The following is a 20,911-nucleotide window of genomic DNA, read 5'->3' on the forward strand; positions in this document are numbered from 1 at the left end:
CCATCTGGTAGTATATATAGATACAGTTTCTGTGTTTCCTTGCCGTTGTATTCAACTGGCACCCTTATTTTTCCTCTGGGGTAGACTTTTTGCCCCTTGTATGTCTTCAATACAATGGACGTGTCCTTCAAGGGTATGTGTGGGAATAGCCGCTCATAGTCTCATCGATTCATGACAGTTAGGGCTGATCCTGTGTCCAATTCCATCTTTACTGGGGACCCTGCTATCATGAGGGTGACCCAAATGGTTCGGTGATCCTCCTTTGCGATCACGTTGTGTAACTTTAGACAACTTAGTCTCCTGCTCCCGGAGTCCTTATCACTCTCCTGATCTTCCGAACTACTGTCTGTCAATTTCTTTACTTTCTTGTACTTTTCCTTAGTAGTTCTTGTAGTGTTGGTTTTCTTTCCCGACCTGCAGACTCTTGCTATGTGTCCCATTTTCCCACATTGCCTGCATACTTAGTCCTTAAACCAGCAGTCCTTCTGATCATGGGTTGTTCTGCCGCAGCGATAGCACTTTTCTGCTCCATACGCCATTTCGTTAGTGCTGTATTCTTGTGGTTTCTGTTGTATTTCCGCAGCTCCCCGTGCTGCTGCTTCGTAGGATACTGCCACGCTGAAAGCCTGTTCTAGCGTCAGGTCCTTTTCCGAAGTAGTCGTTTCTGGGTTCCTTCACTCTGGAGCCCGCAGACAAACTTATCCCGTAAGGTGTCTGCCAGTCCTGCTCCGAACTGGCAGTGCTTCGATAACTTGCATTGTTCCGTAAGATAGTCAGCATTGCTCTCATCTTTGTGCTGGTTTCTTTTATGGAACTTGAATCTTTCTGCTATCAGCAGCGGTGTAGGGTTTAGGTGTTCCTGTAAGGTATTAACAATCTCTTCAAAACTTTTCTCCATTGGTTTAGCTGGGGTAATTAAATTCCGCAATAGGCCGTACGTTCTCGCGCCCATCAAATTTAATAATACCGATGCCTTCTTTCCATCGGCCACCTCATTTGCCTTGCAGTACACTTCAATTCTTTCCACATACGTGGTCCAGTCTTCTACCTCGTTGTCGAAAGCAGTGATACTGCCACTCTTCGGCATCTTGGGTGGTTTAAAATGGCGCCTCCTGCGCTTTTTCTTCTTCCCCAATGGATTAAAATGGCGCCTCCCGCGCTTTTCCTTCTTCCCCAATGGAATAAAATGGCGCCTCCCGCGCTTTTCCTTCTTCCCCTTGCTGCCACGCTGCTCCTAGCGTTCTACAGGGTAATGGCGGCGACCCACGGCTTTGGCGCGTCTCACTTTTCCTTCCCCTCATTTTATTTTCTCTACGCTGCCCGGTTCTTGAGCACCGACCGCGCCCTGTGTGCTCCACCCTCTCTCTCTCTCTTTTCCTCCCGACGATGCTGCACGGCTCCTTTTTCAGAGCCGATCGATCGAGCCCGAGCCCGCCACAGTCTGGAATGGTCAGCGCGCTACCTGCTACCAGCACGATTTGTTGGAACACCTCGACTGGGGAGCCAAGCCCAGCTCTCCACAGCCTCCCCTGCAATTCTCCGAACTCCGGTGGATTCCTGGGCGGTTGTCCGCGATCGATGCCCGTTGCTCTGACTTCGACCTCCCAGAATCTTCTCTTCAGGGAAAGATCCCCGTGAGGTGATGCAGTACTGCAGGTGAGTTCGAACCTGCCCGTCGCCAGTGTAGTGTCCGAGTAGCAATAATACACGGACTGCAGGAGAACAATAATAACAGGTATTTACTGAACAGAGGGTAAGTTAAAAACTGAAATACAGAAGCCTGCTATGGCTTTATATACAGGGGTGGTCACTACCGGTACTGCAGTATAGAATCAGTTCTTCTCTTAAAGGTACATACACAACACTCGTGACTCCCCAAAGCCTTTCCCCATCTACAAGGCACAAGTAAGGAGTGTGATGGAATACTCTCCACTTGCCTGGATGAGTGCAGCTCCAACAACACTCAAGAAGCTCAACACCATCCAGGACAAAGCAGCCCGCTTGATTGGCCCCCCATCCACCACCTTAAACATTCACTCCCTCCACCACCGACGTACCATGGCTGCAGTGCGCACCATCTACAAGAGGCACTGCAGCAACTCGCCAAGGCTTCTTCGGCAACACCTCCTAAACCCGTGACCTCTTCCACCTAGGACAAGAGCAGCAGGTGCATGGGAACACCGCCACCTCCAAGTTCCCCTCCAAGTCACACACCATCCTGACTTAGAAGTTTATCGCTGATCCTTCATCGCCGCTGGGTCAACATTCTGGAACTCCCTACCTAACAGCACTGTGGGAGTACCTTCACCACACGGACTGCAGCTGTTCAAGAAGGCGGCTCACCACCACCTTCTCAAGGGCAATTAGGTATGGGCAATAAATGCTGGCCTTGCCAGCGTTGCCCACATCCCATATAACAAATACATTTTTTTTTAAATGGTGAGTTGAAGGAGACAAGGGACAGAGCCCAAGCACAATGCTGCAAGCTCTGAAAGTAGTATGAGCAATTGTGCTGCCACACATCAGCAGCCGGCACACATAAAAACATTTGGGGGAAGTGAGGCCAGGTGGAACCAAAGAGAGAGCATGGTCATGCATTGAGCATGGAAAACTTTCGAACAGGCAGCAGAGCTGCATAAGGCAAGCTGAGAAAGTATGAGAAGACACAAAGCGTGAGAAAGGTAAGCAAGGGAGGAGGACGGAAGCGTATAAAATAACAGAAGTGAATGGGGAGAGACACATTGGAAAGCAGAGGGTCTCAACTGCTCAGTTGTAACTAAGGAAGTGCAGGAATGAGAGAAATGGAGACTGTAACCGAAAGAACACAGAAGTGAAGGTAGGAATCAAGAAGACTAAAGTGAGTGCAGGAAATGAGTTGCAGGATGGTGTGATGGACCTACTGAGTGTCACAATGAGAGATATAGGATAATGAGAGCCTGGAACCAGGATTGAGAGTGGACTACCCCAAGGACCTGCACTGTGGCAGAAGTAGAAAGTATAAGCCAGTGAGAGTGAGTGCGCAAAAACAACTTAGATTGATGGCCAGAACTAGATAGAGTCACTGCCAACAAAGAGCTGCAGGAAAAGAGTGCATACAGAGACCCCTGGTGCACGACTGAGAGCACAGTAGAGATCCCTGAGTGCCTTGTATGCGGCAGAAGTGCATACGTGGTTTGAGCTCTATAAAACCAGCCTAGCTGTGAAGGGATAATTACTAGTCCTAGCCCTTTTCAGGCTACCCCAGATCAGGCGTATTCCCCAGACGTTCACCTTCAACTAAAGTTAGAGATAGACGAATTCTATAAGACGCTTAATTGGGTCTAAAGGTCCAGGCTATCTCTCTCTAAAGGAAAGGAACAACTTGAAGATGTTACCGTCTTCCAGATAGCACTTTTAATAAGTTTAACTAGACTGTAACCTTCTGGCTATTATGAGGGTCTGGAAAACCCCCCCAGAATTCTGCAACTCCTCACAAAAAGAGTGTACAGAAATTGAGTTCGCGAGTTTGATGCAGAAATACCATTTGAGACGATTCTAAAAATATATAGATTTATTTGCAAGCCGACATACAGTTAACAGCTGGTGAGTCAATCGCGACTTTAACAGTTCTTATTCTCAGAGATCCTTATTCTCAAATCTTAACTTCGTTACATTTTTACATTTCTTATTATTTCTAATCCAGAATATCCACCAAAATCAAATAAGAGTACCTCTTGATCCCCGAGACTCAAAGGGAGAGAAATTGGGCGCCAGATTTTGCGCTGCGATCGGAGCAGCAGCGATCGCCGGAAATTCAGCTTGAGCACCCCAAGAGGGACACAGGGTGAGGCTCGAGGCGCTCCGCGTCCCTCTTAGGGCGCTGAAACTGAATATCGCAGCGCAACATGCCGCAGCGCCACACTCTGCGGCACGGCGCGCTGCGGTACTGCAGACCTTCCTCCCATTCTTAAGGGGGAGGGGCCTGCACCAGCGCGATGAGCAATCGCGAGTGCCAGCAAAAGAGCCCGGCACCGAGGAGAAGTGCTGGGCTCTCGGAAAGCAGCCGGCAATGCCGTGGGGGGAGAACAGGAGGCCGGGGACGGAGGTGCTGGCAGGCGGCCGCCAAAAAAAACAGCCGCCCCGCACCTCCACCTTAATTTGCACCACTGCCGCTACAGTTAGGCCCCGTGAACCGGGCGCGATTAGCGAGCGGCGCTACAGAGGCAGTCGCTGCCAAATATCGCGATCGGGGCGGTAGCGGGGTGCTGCGCACACCGATGACATCATCGGTGGCGGCGCAGCACAACAGGCTAATGCCGCCATTAGCGCCCCAGCTAAATATCGCGGGAGACGTGGCCAGTGGCGCTAAAGCCACTGAGTGCCCTCTTTAGGCGCTAACTGGTGACGCAGCCCACCGAATTTCTCCCCCAATGAGTTAAAAACTTACAGAGCCTGCCTCTTAAGTTGAGAATCGCTTGCCCCTTCCAGCGACTTCTGACTTTCTATCTGAAAGCTCCTTATTTTATATTCTTTTTTAGTAGTTTATCCTTTGAAGTTTTCTACTGATGTAAGCTAATTATCTCTAATCATTCTCTGCTGACTTCTTTCTACTCTATTGTCAATTCAGCTGTTAACTTTCAGAATCCTGTCTGCTCTATAGGTGTTTCAAAACTTATCATATAAAATAGTTATTACAGATTTATCTCTTTGATGTCATTCTTACGAAGGACTTCAATTCAATTCTTAATATTGGCTTAACTGGTTATAATCAGACGTTGTGTCTACTAACTGTTGCATTTTCAATGCAAAAACCATGTGATTGCTTGGTGTCATCTATTGAAGTCATATTTTCAAAGTCTTCTGTAGGTATCATATTTACAATATGTAAATCAAAAACACTTCAACTGGGGTGTTTGTTGCATTTCTTAGCTACTTCAATTGGTTGTATATATAATCGTGTTTCCTGTTTCTCATTTGATGTTACTTTTATCAAAGGCACATGGTTTTTTAATGTTCTGTGTTTTTGTTTGAAGTGTTAGTTTTTAACACTTTAAATTGGGTATAGCTATTGTGTTGGTTCCAAACTGCAGACTTCTTGGAAGCAAGCCTTTGCTTCTTCAATAGGGCCTTTGTCTCAGTATTAACAATCAATTCCCATTTCAAAAGCTTGTGTGGTATTTACAACTTTTGTGTTAACACTTCATCTGATCTCAGAAGCCTGTATTCACAGCTTGTGTCGTTGAGGCTTTTTAGATTTTTAAACCCAGTGGGCAGGATTTTCATTAGGCCGTGGAGGCGGGATTGGAGGCATGTGGGGAGTTAAAATCCTGAAATCGGGGGGCACGAACCCATCCCACCCCCAACCCGCCTCCATGCCAGTTTCAAAGGAGGCGGGTACCCGACCCGCACTGGGACCCGCCTCCCCGAGGCGGGAAGGGGATTAGTGCCAATTAACTGCCTGTTAACAGGTAGTTAACAGGCAGTTTTTAGCCTAATCCTTAATTTCATTCTTGAAGTGTGGGATTCCCGACGGCCCCAAACCACTCCAAGTTAGCGAGGCAGGCCGTCGGGCTGAAGGGCTTGGAGGGGTCAAGATGTCCAGTGTTCAGGTGAGTGATGGGTGCATGAGTGCAGAGGTAAGTGTGTTTGGTGTGTTTACAGTGTTTAAAGAAGTTTTACTTACCTTCACAGCCTTCCTTCCTTCAGGTCTTGGGAGTCCCTCATCCCACCGGCACAGAAAACAGAATGGCTGCGATCTGTCAAAAATTGCAGCATTCAGCTTTCTGTTCCAGAGAGATCTCTAAATCATCCTGAGAGGAAGGAATTAACTTGGAGTACAGATTGTCAGTGTTTGACAGCTTCAAACAGCTGTCAAACGCTGATATTTCATCTGTCAAAAGGCCTTGACAGATGAAATATCAATCTGTGATGTCACCTGTTGCCAGGTGGCCCTTAATTGGCCTGCTGAGCCCACTGGGCAGGCTCAACAAGGTCAATCAAGTTAAAATCGCGTGAGCTGGCTAGAACTCGATGGAAGCGGGACTACAACCCCAAAAGTTGTAGTCCCGCCTCCTCAATGAAAATCCAGCCCGGTATGTCATGTTTTAATAAGGTCAGAATTCTGTTCATAGGATGGTGTATCTTTCTGAAATATGGCTTTTCCTTTACAGCTGAGCCTGGAAAACAATCGAGAGAGGGAGGGCTGCTAAGAGAGAGCGAGAGAACCCCAAGAGCAACCAAAGTGTGAGGAAACCCTGAGAACAGCCCAGAATGGTAGGTTAGGTGAGTAAGGAGAGAAAAAAACCTGCAGTAAGGAACAACAAAAGTGGCCTAAACAATCCTGTCAGAGTCACCCACATTCAGGATAGATATTGAAAACTGAATCTAGTCACCGCATCATTAGACAGCAGGGATTGCCTATAAACATGAGCCTGCAGCTGGATTTGTCTAGGCCTGTAACTAAGGAAATAACAACAGAAAATGCTGGAAAAACTCAGCAGGTCAGGCAACATCTGTGGAGAGAAATTTGAGTTGACGTTTCGGGTTTGACCCTTCTTCAAAACTGGAGAGAAAAGGAACTAGATCGAAGGCAGGGCTGCGATCGGACAAAAGAATAAAAGAACCAAAAGAAGTAAAAGAGATTAGAAGCTAGACGAGATGGTAATAGGCTGGGATTAGGTGTAAAGTGTGCTGGCAGGGCGAAAGATAGCTGCCAGGTGTGAGAGAGAAACAAAAGGAAAGGGGGGGGGAAGGAAAGGAGTGGAAAAATATAAGTAAAAATGAAATGGGGGCCGAGGTTATGATCTGAAATTGTTGAACTCGATATTGAGACCGGAAGGCTGCAGAGTGCCTAATCGGAAGATGAGGTGCTGTTCCTCGAGTTTACGTTGAGCTTCCGTGGAACAGTACAAGAGGCCAAGGACGGTGAGGTCCGAGTGGGAATGGAGCGGTGAATTGAAATGACAGGCGACCGGAAGCTCGGGGTCACCCTTACGGACTGAACGGAGGTGTTCCGCAAAGCGGTCACCCAATCTGCGTTTGGTCTCCCCAATGTAGAGGAGACCGCAGCGAGTTACTTCTTTTGGTTCTTTTATTCTTTTGTCCGATCGCAGCCCTGCCTTCGATCTAGTTCCTTTTCTCTCCAGTTTTGAAGAAGGGTCAAACCCGAAACGTCAACTCAAATTTCTCTCCACAGATGTTGCCTGACCTGCTGAGTTTTTCCAGCATTTTCTGTTGTTATTTCGGATTTCCAACATCTGCAGTATTTTGCTATCGTACTACTGTAACTAAGGACCTAGACTGTACTGAATTACATTAACTTGTAAAGTATAAGGATGATGTCCTGTTAAGTAAATTGTACTGTAGTAGGCAGTTAGTCGTAACCTGTAGTTAGATAATTGAGTCCAGCTTCTGCACCACCCATAAATAAAGTTATTGGCTAGAAATTGGAACCTTTAGCAACAGCCGTTAAGGTCGGTTTTAAAGAAAAAATGGCGGCCGCCCACTTCCGGCGCGGAACGCAGTGGCCACCATATTGGGCAGGTCAGCAGCATTGCTGTTGCCTGCACTCGCAAATATTTTAATGACCAAGAGCATGATGTCAATCGGTGTCCAACGCCGAATTAACACCGCTCAGCAATTTTGGACATTGCCGCTTCTATTACTGCCCTCTCCTGTCGTGTAGCCCGTTGCCAGTGCGTAGAGCCAGGAAAAAGCCTTCAATAACTCTGCAGAGTATGTCCAGTCCAGTGAGATGGCTCATGGTGATTGCTGCAGAAACACATCAGCAAATTGAATGCCTGTTCTGTACACGTTAGATGCCAGCACTCAACTGGAGCAGGTCAGTGAGTTCTGCACGTAATGTGTACAGAACAGCATCTGGTTACAAATAGTCTGGGGGGACTTGTACTGCATCTAAAGTCCTGATCCATTACTGTTGCTTGCAGTGGTGTTAGTAAACTGGAAATGAAATGCTATTTGGGCTTTGTAAATGTTTATTGTTATTGTTCCAAACGTCCCTATTCCTGTTCCTCTGGAGTAACAGGTGTGTGCTTATTACTTTTTCAATGAAAGGAGACCTAATGACATTTTCCTGTTTCTGATGGAATTTGTACATCTGCATTTACTCATATCGATATTCAGGTGTTTGGGGTATCCAGTAAACTTTTCACATGTCTTGGTGTAATCAGGGAGGAATCATGGATCACCTATGCCAGCTTTGACATCCAGTATTGTAAACAAATCTCCCAGTTCCAGTACGCCATTGCCCTTTCCAAATGCTTATCAGGATACTTTCTAGAGAGATATACTCCTAGAAAAGATTTACAGTGAAAAGCCTCTGTAATAACAAAGCTTATTCACTATGCATGTGTATTAAAAGAATAGGTTGCTTTTATTTGTATTCTAGGGAGTAGAATCAGAAATATTGGTTGCGTTCTTTAAAATATGACAGATTAGTCTATTTTTACGCTTTCAATTATCTTGCTTACCCTTTCTGTCAACCGAGAAACATAACTGAAAACATTGCACTTCACTTTAAGAAATCGTGATTTTTCTGAGAACGCCGCACATTTCCTTTAGACCTTCGGCCTCCTGCTGATTTTACCACCGGAAGGAGTGCATTGCACTGCGCTCATTTAATTCAGCACGCAGCACCAAAATACAGGTGCTGACTGCGCTCTTTTTGTAGGTGACCTTGGCCTGCGATGGCACTGCCCGTTTTTTGGGCTTAATCGAATTTCTAGGCCATTGTTTTTAAATATCATCACTGTGTGGTTTTTGAACAGCAGTCATTTAAGAATATTAGTAGTTGTACCATCACCCACTGTCTGACTGATTAAAATGCACCTCACACCTGCCTCGTGGTTAAAGTCAATGGGGAGACGTGAGTACAGGCAAGAGTCCAGAGTTTACTGTAGAGGGAAACACATAGTTCCAATCAACAAGTAGCCACAATGAATATGCATCAAGTCAGCTGACTGAAAAAGCAAATGGAAAATGGGAAGTGACTATAATTCAGCAGAATTTAAACCAAAATACTGAAAATCCTTAAAAGAATTATTTTTATATAAGGCTCCTGTTCTCTCTTTATTTGGAGATGGAAGTTAAGAAGTGTCGGTTCCCTGAAAAGATGTGAAATGTATTACAGATTAGAGTAATGCTTAGCTGTGAGCAATGTAAAGGCTCAGCAAAGGCATGTTGGTTTCTGGAGATGGAGTACCTCCTTTCTACAGTTGATAAATTCCTGCCTAATCTTGCATGCCGCTGTCATAGGGTTGTACTATGCCGCCTCTTCAATCTCCTGGACACCATCATCATGATCAGGGGATTGATGGCTTCCACCTTCTTCCGCTTCATCTTCTATAATTTTTGACACCCTACTGGACTGTACTGTAGGGTTCCCTCTGACTTATCAAACAACAGAAGCAGGATTTCAGAATACCAATACTCTGTACAATAATGATGCTTGCAGTTCACCATGCCTTATTGAATCTGTAGTCACTCTCAGTCCTCAGAAGATAGAATGGTGTCATCAGCCATGGTAGATGTGGGTAACCTATCTCCAAGCAACCATCTTAACACACTGTTCTGGTTAAACAATGCAGGTATCTTTGATTGTCAGAGAGGAATAGAATCTTGCCATTCCAGTATAGCATGCAGAATGGTGTGACAGGCATTATGCACAAGCTGCACATTCACAAAATGAAAGTCCTTCCTGTTGATGAAATTTAGGGCATATTCAGATGGGGTCTTTAATGCGACTTGGGTAGCATCAATTTGACCCAGGACTTGGGAAATCTGTCCCACTTTAAAATTCAAGTGCTCACTGTCTTTGCTTTGGTGGGTCATTGGGGAAGGATATGAAATCTGTGACCCACCCGAACAGGGCTACCAACACCTATGTAGTGGTGCTGATTGACGTATGTCAGCCGAAGCTTCCTGGAAACATCTAGTGCCATAAAAATTTAGAGTCACTGACAACACTGTGACCCTGGTAGAAAGAGTCTTTAGATCTAATACCAACTGCTGGTGTAACTCACCTACTGTATCTGGAGGAAACTGTAACCTTCTTATACACTGCCTGGGAAAAAATCCATATAAGACCTCTGGTGTAGGGTATCTACAGATTGGGTGTTCCCTGCGTACATGATAACAGACTGCCCTGGATTCCAAAACCCTCCTCCTCTGTGTCCTCATTCTTTTCCTCTAGGCACAGGAATAATGAAATTCCAAGATCGAAATCCATGACTTCCCTAAAGTTAATTTAGCTTTTTTAATTCTGTGGAGCAGAATTAACTACCCTTAATGCCATAGTTTTCAAGAGACTTAAATATTGGCAGTCACTTCCAGGCTTTAACAGTCTGCAGGATAACTGATAGATGTCAGCAATGGCCTCCATTTTGCATCTCTGGGACACCATACTGATCCCAACACTGCCTCTTTATAGTGACGGTGTTTCTTGGGAGTGTGAAATTGGCCACAAACTAAGGAAAATCCCAGGAAGAAAAATGCCACGCTCTCCCTTCATTTATATGAGGCAGGGCAGGCAATCACAGTCAGAGCAATCAGAGGAAAATTCTGACAGCTGTTTTCTTGGGCGGGGGGGAGGTTTTGGCGGAAGGCCTTCCCACTCCATTTTCCTTTACTTACCTGCTCTGTACTGCCCAAAGCTGGGTGGTTTCTCCTGTAAAATCAGTACTAACAATTCTTAACTCAATAGAAACCTGTGTTTTGCTACTTTTTTTTGTCACCATGCCTCCACTTGTTGCCCGAAGTTGTTTGTCCTTTCAAACCTACTTTTGTATTTCTCAGTGCGCCCTCAGTGACAGGAGGTTATGAAGTGTCTATCTGGTGCTATCCTCTCGGAGCCTTTGGTGACTGAGATGGTCCTCAGCTGAGGCCCCAGAGGGATCTGTTGCAGGCTGTGTCTCAACTGCCGCTGCAAGGCAGCCTTGTCCTAGTTACTTTCTGCTACATGTGTAGGCACCTCAGGGGCCGGGCAAGAGGGTACACATGTGGCACTGTTCTAAGAGACAACATCATCATGTACACTTACCAGGCCACTAATACTAAGTTCTGGCAATGTTGGGACACTGATCAGTTGGAATGCAGACTGAGCGATACTATTTATATTACTGAGTCCTTGAGAGCCAACCCTCACTACTCTGGTGCCCCAGGTGTCTATAGTAGCAGTCATAGTTGCTATGCCCAAAGATATGACTAGCCTTAGCCCCTCTGGTGGGCGAGCCTCTGCTGTAAATTGATTCCAGGATCGACTGCATTCTGTACATACATCCATTATGCAGATACAATTATGCAGCTGTCAGATTTCAGTTATCCATTATGCAGATGTCAGCCTTGGCTCAAGTGATAGTGATAGCCTTTGAGTCAGAAGGTCGTGGGTTCAAGCCATGTTCCAGAGAATTGAGCACATATTCTAAGATGACACCGGTGTAACACTGAGGGAGTGCTGTAATGTCAGACGTGCCGTCTTTCAGATGCGATGTCTGTCTATGGCCCTGTCTGCTCTTGCAGGTGGACATTAAAGATCCCTTGGCACTGTTTGAAGAAGAGCAGGGGAGTTCTACTGGTGTCAAGGGCAAAATGTACCCCTCAACCAACATCACTAAAACAGATTATCTGATCACTGCTGTTTGTGGGACCTTGTGTGCAAATTGGTTGCTGCATTTCCCTACATTACAACAGTAACTACACAAAATAAAAGTACTTAATTGGTTGTAAAGTGTTTTTGGGACATTCTGAGGTTGTGAATGATGCTATATAAATGCAAGTTCTTTCTTTCAGTTAGTGGACTCTTCCAAGTATGCCATCATCTGTAGCATATTCTGGAATGTCATCCCTAATGTTTGAACATAGGTTTGAGGCACTAAAAGCATTCATAATTTAAATGCCAGACTTGAGAAATGAGTCCCAAAGCTCACCAACTGAGAGCTTTTATCTTGTGACCAACAACAAATGCCTTCTCATCTTCCACCTTTAGCTCCTTTTAGCTAATTGTGCAGAATGTGTCCCCCTGTGCACTCCCCTCAGGCTTAGTAAGTACTATCCCTCGGAAAGTTTCTCTGAGCTGGTGCTTGGGAGTATAGTATGGACCAAGTTCCTCAGTTTGTTGCTGCAGCACACCTAGATATTGCCTGGCCAAGTCCTTATACAAAGAAAGAATAGTGTTCCTTGTTTTATATGTAATTGTGCTGGCAGTGCATCCTAACACCCTATTTGCTTTCACATTAGCCTCATGACAGTAGTTGTGGTCCTTCAATGCCTTATGCACTATAGCATCCAGGTCTTTGTCCCGCTCAGCAACCTTGAGCACGCAACCCTGCATGGTGTATACATGCTTGGAGTTGTCCCTACCTAAGTACAAACTTACAGTTCTCTATATTAAAACACATGGGCCCATTCCCCTATTGCATCTAGGTCTGCCTGTAATTTATTTTGTTTCATCTAAGGTCCTCACACACACACGCATATCTTTGTGTCATCCACAAACTTATGGATAGTTCTTCTCATAGGTCATAGGTCATAGAGTTATACAGCACAGAAAGAGGCCCTTCGGCCCATCGTGTCTGCGCCGTCCATCAATCCCTGTCCAGTCTAATCCCATTTTCCAGCATTTGGTCCATAGCCTTGTATGCAGTGGCATTTCAAGTGCTCATCCAAATGCTTCTTGAATGTTGTGAGGGTTCCTGCCTCTACCACCCTTTCAGGCAGTGAGTTCCAGATTCCAACCACCCTCTGGGTGAAAAAGTTCCTCCTCAAATCCCCTCTAAATCTCCTGCCCCTTACCCTGAATCTATGCCCCCTTGTTATTGACCCCCCTACTAAGGGGATAAGTTCCTCTTTATCTACCCTATCTATGCCCCTCATCATTTTGTACACCTCAATCAGGTCCCCCCTTCTGATGGTTTCTTGCAGACTGCTGATAGAGATGGTGAAGAACAACGGCCCTGTCACCGTTCCCTGCGAAACTCCACTTATGACCGGTTCCCACATAAAACCTCTATCATTAGTAACTACGTTCTATCTACTTAAGTGCACCCAGTTCCTTATCCAACCCAGAATCTGTCCGCCAATACTACAAGACTCAACCTTGCTTAGAAGCCTTTCGTGCAGCATTTATCAAAGCCATTTTTAAAGTACACAATGTGAACCAGCTAGCGACATCCACCAACTTTGTAACTTCATCAAAAAAATTCAACCAAGTTGGTGAGACAGGATCTTCATTACCAGAAGCAATGCTGAAAATCCCTAACAGCCCCATACTCTTTTAAGGTGGTCATACACTTCACCTCTAAGGAACTCTCCTAGCAAATTGCCTATAACTGAAGTCATATTAATAGACCTATAGTTTTCCAGTTCTAACTTACTGCCCTTTTTAAATATTGGCACCACATGAGCCTCTCTGCACTCCATGGGAACAACCCAAGATCTTAGTGAGCCATTAAAGATATGAGCAAGTGGCTCACAGAGCAAGTCCCCCAATTCTTTCAGCAGCTTAGGGTAAATGTCGTTAAGGACAGCAGCTCAATCCATTTTGAGATCACTAATTCTAGAAAGGACGATATCTGCAATTACTTTAACACACTCAATTATAGCATTACCACTGTGTTATATTATTAGCAACCCAGCATCATCTTCAGTAGTGAAGGCTAATGCAATGTAGTCATTTAAAACCTCTATCATATCCTGGGACTCTACCTAAATCTGCCCTGTGGAATCATTCAATGTCCCCATACAATGCTTAATGGTCCTGTAACTCCTAACATAGCTGAAAAAGATCTTGTCCTTACTACCACATCTATCCACTATCTCCTTCTCCAGTATCCTTTTGGCAGCTGTGATGGCAGCTTTTGTTGCCCTCAACTGAGTTTAATAGCTTTAAGAAAGAAAGAATTAGTGCCTTTTACATCCTCAGGCCATCCCACAGGGCATTTGTCCGTATTAAATTAATTTATTATTTGTCTGCCGGTTGCAAAAACAGATTCTAAATCCTTCTGTTAACTGCATTCTCCATCCCTGCTACACTCCCCATTTAGTATCTGCAAGTTTAGCAACCTTACAATTAGTTTCTACATCATATGTGTACAAGAAGCAAGGGTCCAAGCACTGACTCCTGATCTAGCTCTCCCTTTCAATCTACCAGTACATCACTCATGAAAACTCTGCTTCCTAAATTTGATCTTAATTTTTGTGGTTATAGTTTTTAAGGTTTCTGTTGTGTATCGGGGAGTGCTAGTAACCAAGGGCCCTTGAGAATATCATTTAATTGTAGTGTAATTAGTGGTATTGATTTGATTTAAATTAATGAAAGGGTAAGTCATGGCAGGACAGCTTGGCCCCGTGGCATGCTCCTCCTGCGCTATGCGGGAAATCAGGGACACTTCCTGTGTTCCTGATGACCATGTGTGCGGGAAGTGTATCCAGCTGCAGCTACTGACAGACCACATTGCAGCGCTGGAGCTGCGAATGGATACATACTGGAGCATTCGCGATGCTGAGGACATCGTGGATAGCACGTTTAGGGAGTTGGTCACACCGCAGGTAAAGGCTGCACAGGCAGGAAGGGAATGGGTGACCACCAGGCAGAGTAGTAGGTGCAGGCAGGTAGTGCAGGGGTCCCCTGTGGCCATCCCCCCCTCAAACAGATATACCACTTTGGATATTGTTGAGGGAGATGGCTTATCAGGGGAAGGCAGCAGCAGCCATCTTCCTGGCACCATGGGTGGTCCTGCTGCACAGGACAGGAGCAAAAAGAGTGGGAGAGCTATAGTGATAGGGGATTCTATTGTAAAGGGGATAGGTGTTTCTGCAGCTGCAAATGAGACTCCAGGATGGTATGTTGCCTCCCTGGTGCAAGGGTCAAGGGTGTCTTGGAGTGGCTGCAGGGTATTCTGGAGGGGGAGGGTGAACAGCCAGTTGTCGTGGTGCATATAGGTACCAACAATATAGGTAAAAAATGGGATGAGGTCCTAAAAGCTGAATATAGGGAGTTAGGAGGTAAATTAAAAAATAGGACCGCAAAGGTAGTAATCTCAGGATTGCTACCAGTGCCACGTGCTAGTCAGAGTAGAAATAGAAGGATATTTCAGATGAATACATGGCTAGAGGAATGGTGCAAGGAGGAGGGATTCAAATTCATGGGACATTGGAACCGGTTCTGTAGGGCCAGTACAAACTGGATGGTTTGCACCTGGGCGGGACTGGAACTGATGTCCTAGGGGGAGTGTTTGCTAGTGCTATTGGGGAGGGTTTAAACTAAAATGGCAGGGGGTTGGGAACCTGTGCAGGGAGACAGAGGAAAGGGAAGCAAGGATAAAAACAAAAGACAGGAAGGAGAAAAGCACAAGTGGAAGGCAGGGAAATCAAGGGTGTAAATCAAACAGGGACACAGTAAATAAGAATTCTAAAAGGACTAAGAGTGTTAAAAAATTGAGCCTGAAGGCTTTGTATCTTAATGCGAGGAGCATTTGTAATAAGATGGATGAATTAGCTGTGCAAATAGATGTAAACGGATATGATATAATTGGGATTATGGAGACATGGCTCCAGGGTGACCAAGACTGGGAATTCAACATCCAGGGGTATTCAATATTCAGGAAGGACAGGAAAAAAGGAAAAGGAGGTGGGGTAGCATTGCTGGTTAAAGAGGAGATTAACACAATAGTAAGGAAGGATATTAGCTCTGATGATGTGGAATCTGTATGAGAAATACCAAGGGGCAGAAAACATTAGTGGGAGTTGTATACAGACCCCCAAACAGTAATGCTGAGGTTGGGGATGGCATTAAATGGGAAATTAGAGACGCGTGCAATAAGGGCACAGCAGTTATCATGGGTGACTTTAATCTACATATAGATTGGTCTAACCAAATTAGTAATAATACTGTGGAGGAGGAATTCCTAGAGTGTATACAGGATAGTTTCCTGGAACAATATGTTGAGGAACCAACTAGAGATCAGGCCATCTTAGACTGGGTATTATGTAATGAGAAAGGATGAATTAGCAATCTTGTTGTGCAAGGCCCCTTGGGGAGGAGCGATCATAATATGATAGAATTCTTCATTAAAATGGAGAGTGAAGTAGTTGACTCAGAGACTAGGGTCCTGAATTTAAATAAAGGAAACTACGATGGTATGAGGCACGAGTTGGCTAGGATGGATTGGGGAATGTTACTTAAAGGGTTGACGGTGGATAGGCAATGGCAAACATTTAAAGATCGCATGGATGAACTACAGAATTTGTTCATCCCTGTTTGGCATAAAAATAAAACAAAAAAGGTGACTCAACCGTGGCTAACAAGGGAAATTAGGGATAGCATAAGATCCAAGGAGAGGACATATAATTTGGCCAGAAAAAGCAGCAAAGCTGAGGATTGGGAGCAGTTTAGGATTCAGCAAAGGAGGACAAAAGGATTAATTAAGAGGGAGAAAATAGATTATGAGAGTAAGCTTGCAGGGAACATAAAAACTGACTGTAAAAACTTCTATAGACATGTGAAGAGAAAAAGATTGGTGAAGTCAAGCGTAGGTCCCTTGCAGTCAGAATCAGGGGAATTTATAATGGGGAACAAAGAAATGACTGACCAATTAAATACATACTTTGGTTCTGTCTTCACAAAGGAGGACACAAATAACCTCCCAGAGATGTCGGGGAACATAGGATCTAATGAGAGGGAGGAATTGAATGAAATCAGTATTTGTAGTGAAATGGTGTTAGGGAAATTGACGGGATTGAAGGCCAATAAATCCCCAGGGCCTGATAATCTACATCCTAGGGTACTTAAAGAAGTGGCCCTAGAAATAGTAGATGCATTGCTGGTCATCTTCCAAAATCCTATAGACTCTGGAACAGTTCCCATGGATTGGAGGATAGCTAATGTAACCCCACTATTTAAGAAGTGTGGTAGAGAGAAAACGGGGAATTATAGACCGGTAAGTCTGACATCGGTAGTGGGGAAAATGCTAGAGTCCATTATATAAAAGATATATTAGCAGCGCACTTGGAAAACAGTGACAGGATCAGACAAAGTCAACATGGATTTACAAAAGGTAAATCATGCTTGACTAATCTACTGGAAGTTTTTGAGGATGTAACTGGTAGAATAGATGAGGGAGAACCAGTGGATGTGGTGTATTTGGACTTTCAGAAGGCTTTCGATAAGGTCCCGCATAAGAGATTAGCGTGTAAAGTTAAAGCACATGGGATTGGGGGTAAGGTACTGTCTTGGATAGAGAACTGGTTGGCAGACAGGAAGCAAAGAGTTGGAATAAACTAGTCTTTTTCCGAGTGGCAGGCAGTGACTAGTGGGGTACCGCAGGGATCAGTGCTAGGACCCCAGCTATTCACAATATATATAAATGATTTAGATGAGGGAACTAGATGTAATATCTTCGAGTTTGCAGATGATACAAAGCTGGGTGGGCATGTGTGCTGTGAGGAGGATGCAGAGAAACTACAGTATGAATTTGACAGGTTGGGTGATTGGGCAAATGCATGGCAAGTGCAGTATAATGTGGATAAATGCAAGGTTATCCACTTCAGTGGCAAAAACAGGAAGACAGATTATTATGTGAACGGCAATAGATTGGGAGAAGGGGAAGTGCAACGAGACCTGGGTGTCCTTGTGCACCAGTCGCTGAAGGTAAGCATGCAGGCGCAGCAGGCGGTTAAGAAGGCAAATGGTATGTTGTCCTTCATAGCGAGAGGGTTTGAGTACAGGAGCAAGGAAGTCTTGCTGCAGTTGTACAGGGCCTTGGTGAGGCCACACCTTGAGTATTGTGTGCAGTTTTGGTCGCCTTATCTAAGGAAGGATGTTCTTGCCATGGAGAGAAGGCAGCGAAGATTCACCAGACTGATACCTGGGATGGCAGGAATGACATATGAGGAGAGATTGGATCGATTAGGCTTATATTCGCTAGAGTTTAGAAGAATGAGAGGGGATCTCATTGAAACTTATAAAATTCTAACAGGACTAGAAAGACTAGATGCAGGAAGGATGTTCCCGATGGCGGGGGAGTCCAGAACCAGGGGTCACAGTCTAAGGATAAGGGGTAAGCCATTTAGGACTGAGATGAGGAGGAATTTCTTCACCCAGAGAGTGGTGAGCCTGTGGAATTCTCTGCCACACAGGGCAGTTGAGGTCAATTCATTAAATATATTCAAGAAGGAGTTGGATATATTTCTTGAGGCTAAAGGGATCAAGGGATATGGGGAGAAAGCAGGGACAGGGTACTGAATTTGGATGATCTCATTAAATGGCGGAGTGGGCTCGACAGGCCAAATGGCCTACTCCTGCTCCTATCTTCTATGTTTCTATGTTTCTATCCAGTTTCTCATCCAGCCCCATGTTCTATCCAGGATTCCCATAGATGTTAGTTTTATTAAGTAGTAGTGGAAAGGGTTAAAACACACCTTTTAATATAGGTTTTGTCCCTCCCTTCCAAGTAAACTAGGCGTCATGAGAGCAGAAAGATTCCATGTTCAGTCCCTGATCTGTGCCAAGTTAGCTAATCTCGGCCAGTTTACTAGTAGGAGTGCTACAACTGGCCTCAGTGTTCCTGTTAGGGAGAAGGAAATGAGTCAGACTTCCAGTCTTGTGTGAACATAAGTTGAGGACAGAATTGGATTTGACTGTGATGCCCCATGGCTCAATAGACAGCTAACAAGTTAACACTCATTGTCTAGGTTTACACATGAAGAATGGCCACTTGGTAATTCTACAAGAGGGCTGATGGTGCCCATTTAACCAAACTCCATCCTTCAGGAGAAGAGAAAATGGAAGGGGGAGAAAAAGGATGTCTGATTACTGTATGAAATCCATACAAGGTTTCATTTAGTATATTGCTCTTATTATATTAGATTTATTCTGAAATTTATTGTGGGAGTTGCTGAAAGAAAATCACTTAATTTTCTAAAACATGAAAAAAGCACTTTTTCCACGTACAAATTTCCCCAAAATAGAAATAGAAACATCCACTATTTAAACACAACACTGTAAGTTGGGTAGAAGCTGGAACTTTTGACACAGCCCCTTACATCCCCAAACCAACTCAAGAAGGCTCTGCCCCATCATTTTTTTCCTTTTTTTCTCTCTCTCACATGGCAACTGTCTTTCATTCTGCCATCACCATTTACACTTCATCTAGAGCCATCCTTTATTTCTTAACTTGTCCCATTACCATCTCCTTTTGCCTTGCACCATCATCCCTTTTGTCTCTTAATCTCTCCTGCCTTCCATCCTATCACAGACCTTCCCTTTTGTTCTTTCCTCCCCTCCCCCCTCTCCCTGCCCCTACACTTGCTTAAAAACCTGTTCCTTCTCCAGCTTTTTCCAGTTCTGACGAACGGTCTTCGACCTGAAACGTTAACTTTGTTTCTCTCTCCACAGGTGCTGCCTGACCTGCTGAGTATTTCCAGCATTTTCTGTTTTTATTTCAAGAAAGCTTTTCCATGGTGACCCTCCAAAATATTGACACGATGATAGATGTCTGATGTTTTTACTGCTAACATGCACTGTTGTACTACTGTTCCCATATACATTTACCAAATATCGTTTCAAAAATCCTTAACTCGGCTGCTTCCAGTCTTGGGCATAGGTTTTTTTCTTCCTGATCCAGCTTTCACTGCCATAATGAAAAAGGCAGTAGAGAAACAACTAAACAGTATTTCATTATTTAATTGATGATTACCCGACGGCACTTCCAACAGTGCAGCACTCCCTCAGTGCTGCAGTGAAGCGTCAGCCTAGATTTTGTGTGCAAGTCTCTGGAAATAGCTCCTAATTTAGTTTCCACTTCCAATTTAATGGCCTCAATAATAACGGGGAGGCGGGGTGGGATTGGGTGGGAGGTTTAGCGCTGGGAAAGCCAGAAGTACGGGTTTCCAGGACATCCTTCCGAATTTAACTGCAGGACCGCTTTTAAGTTTTTCAATCCGTTTCCCAGCCGCAGCCAGCCAGATTGAAAGGCTGGCGAGCTGTCAGGCGGGTAGGCCTGCGGCACCAGGCCACAGCCAGGGGTCACACATCACGGGGGGGTTCGGATATCGAAGGGGGGAGTCGGACATCGGGGTAATTGTACATCGGGGGGAGATTGGATGTTGGGGGGTGATGTGCCTCAATAAATCCGAGACTCGATGTTAGCGAAACAAAACAAGGCTTTTATTGACTTAGAAGGTAACACACAGAGGAGAGGTATCTTCCATCCAGAGGTCTGCCGTACTGGATGTGATGCAGGCTGGGCCAGCTTACATAGGGGCCAGGTATGGGCGGAGCCCTACACACAGTACAATACAATGGTGAGGAAACAGAACTGAGGTAAGGGAAATGAAACTGAAACCAACCACAGTCACAGGCAGAGAATACCAATGAGTGATGAATGGAATATTTCATCACATTCACCCCTTCTATAGATTTAGTCTGTTCGGGGGTTTGATAGTCCTCTGCGACCGACGTGGCTGTTGTGGTGCCGCGGGTGTCGGCTGGGTGTCCCCGGTGGCCTCCTGGGTCTCTGCCGGGGGTGCCGCCAGGGTTGTTGAAGGGGTAGTTGGTGGGGGTGCCGTTGGTCGATGTTCTTCCAGGGGTGATGAAAGAGTAGTGGGTGGGTAAGAGTTGCTGTGATCGTTGTTGCTGCTGTTGTCGTGGTTGTTGTCGTTACCGGCTGGGGCGACGTCTTTTATGTACACGGTGTCCTCCCTTCCGTCGGCGTGCCGGACATACACGTATTGGGGGTTGGCGTGGAGTAGGTGCACTGACTCCACGAGAGGGTCCGTCTTGTGGCCCCTCACATGCCTTCGCACGAATACCGGACCCGGGGTGGAGAGCCATGACGGCATGGATACGCCTGAGGTGGATTTCTGGGGAAAGACAAACATTCGCTCATGAGGCGTGGCATTAGTGGCAGTACACAATAGC

Source organism: Somniosus microcephalus, chromosome 3 (assembly GCF_052327205.1).
Source record: "Somniosus microcephalus isolate GS21.2 chromosome 3, FLI_Smic_1.0, whole genome shotgun sequence".
Taxonomy (NCBI): domain Eukaryota; kingdom Metazoa; phylum Chordata; class Chondrichthyes; order Squaliformes; family Somniosidae; genus Somniosus; species Somniosus microcephalus.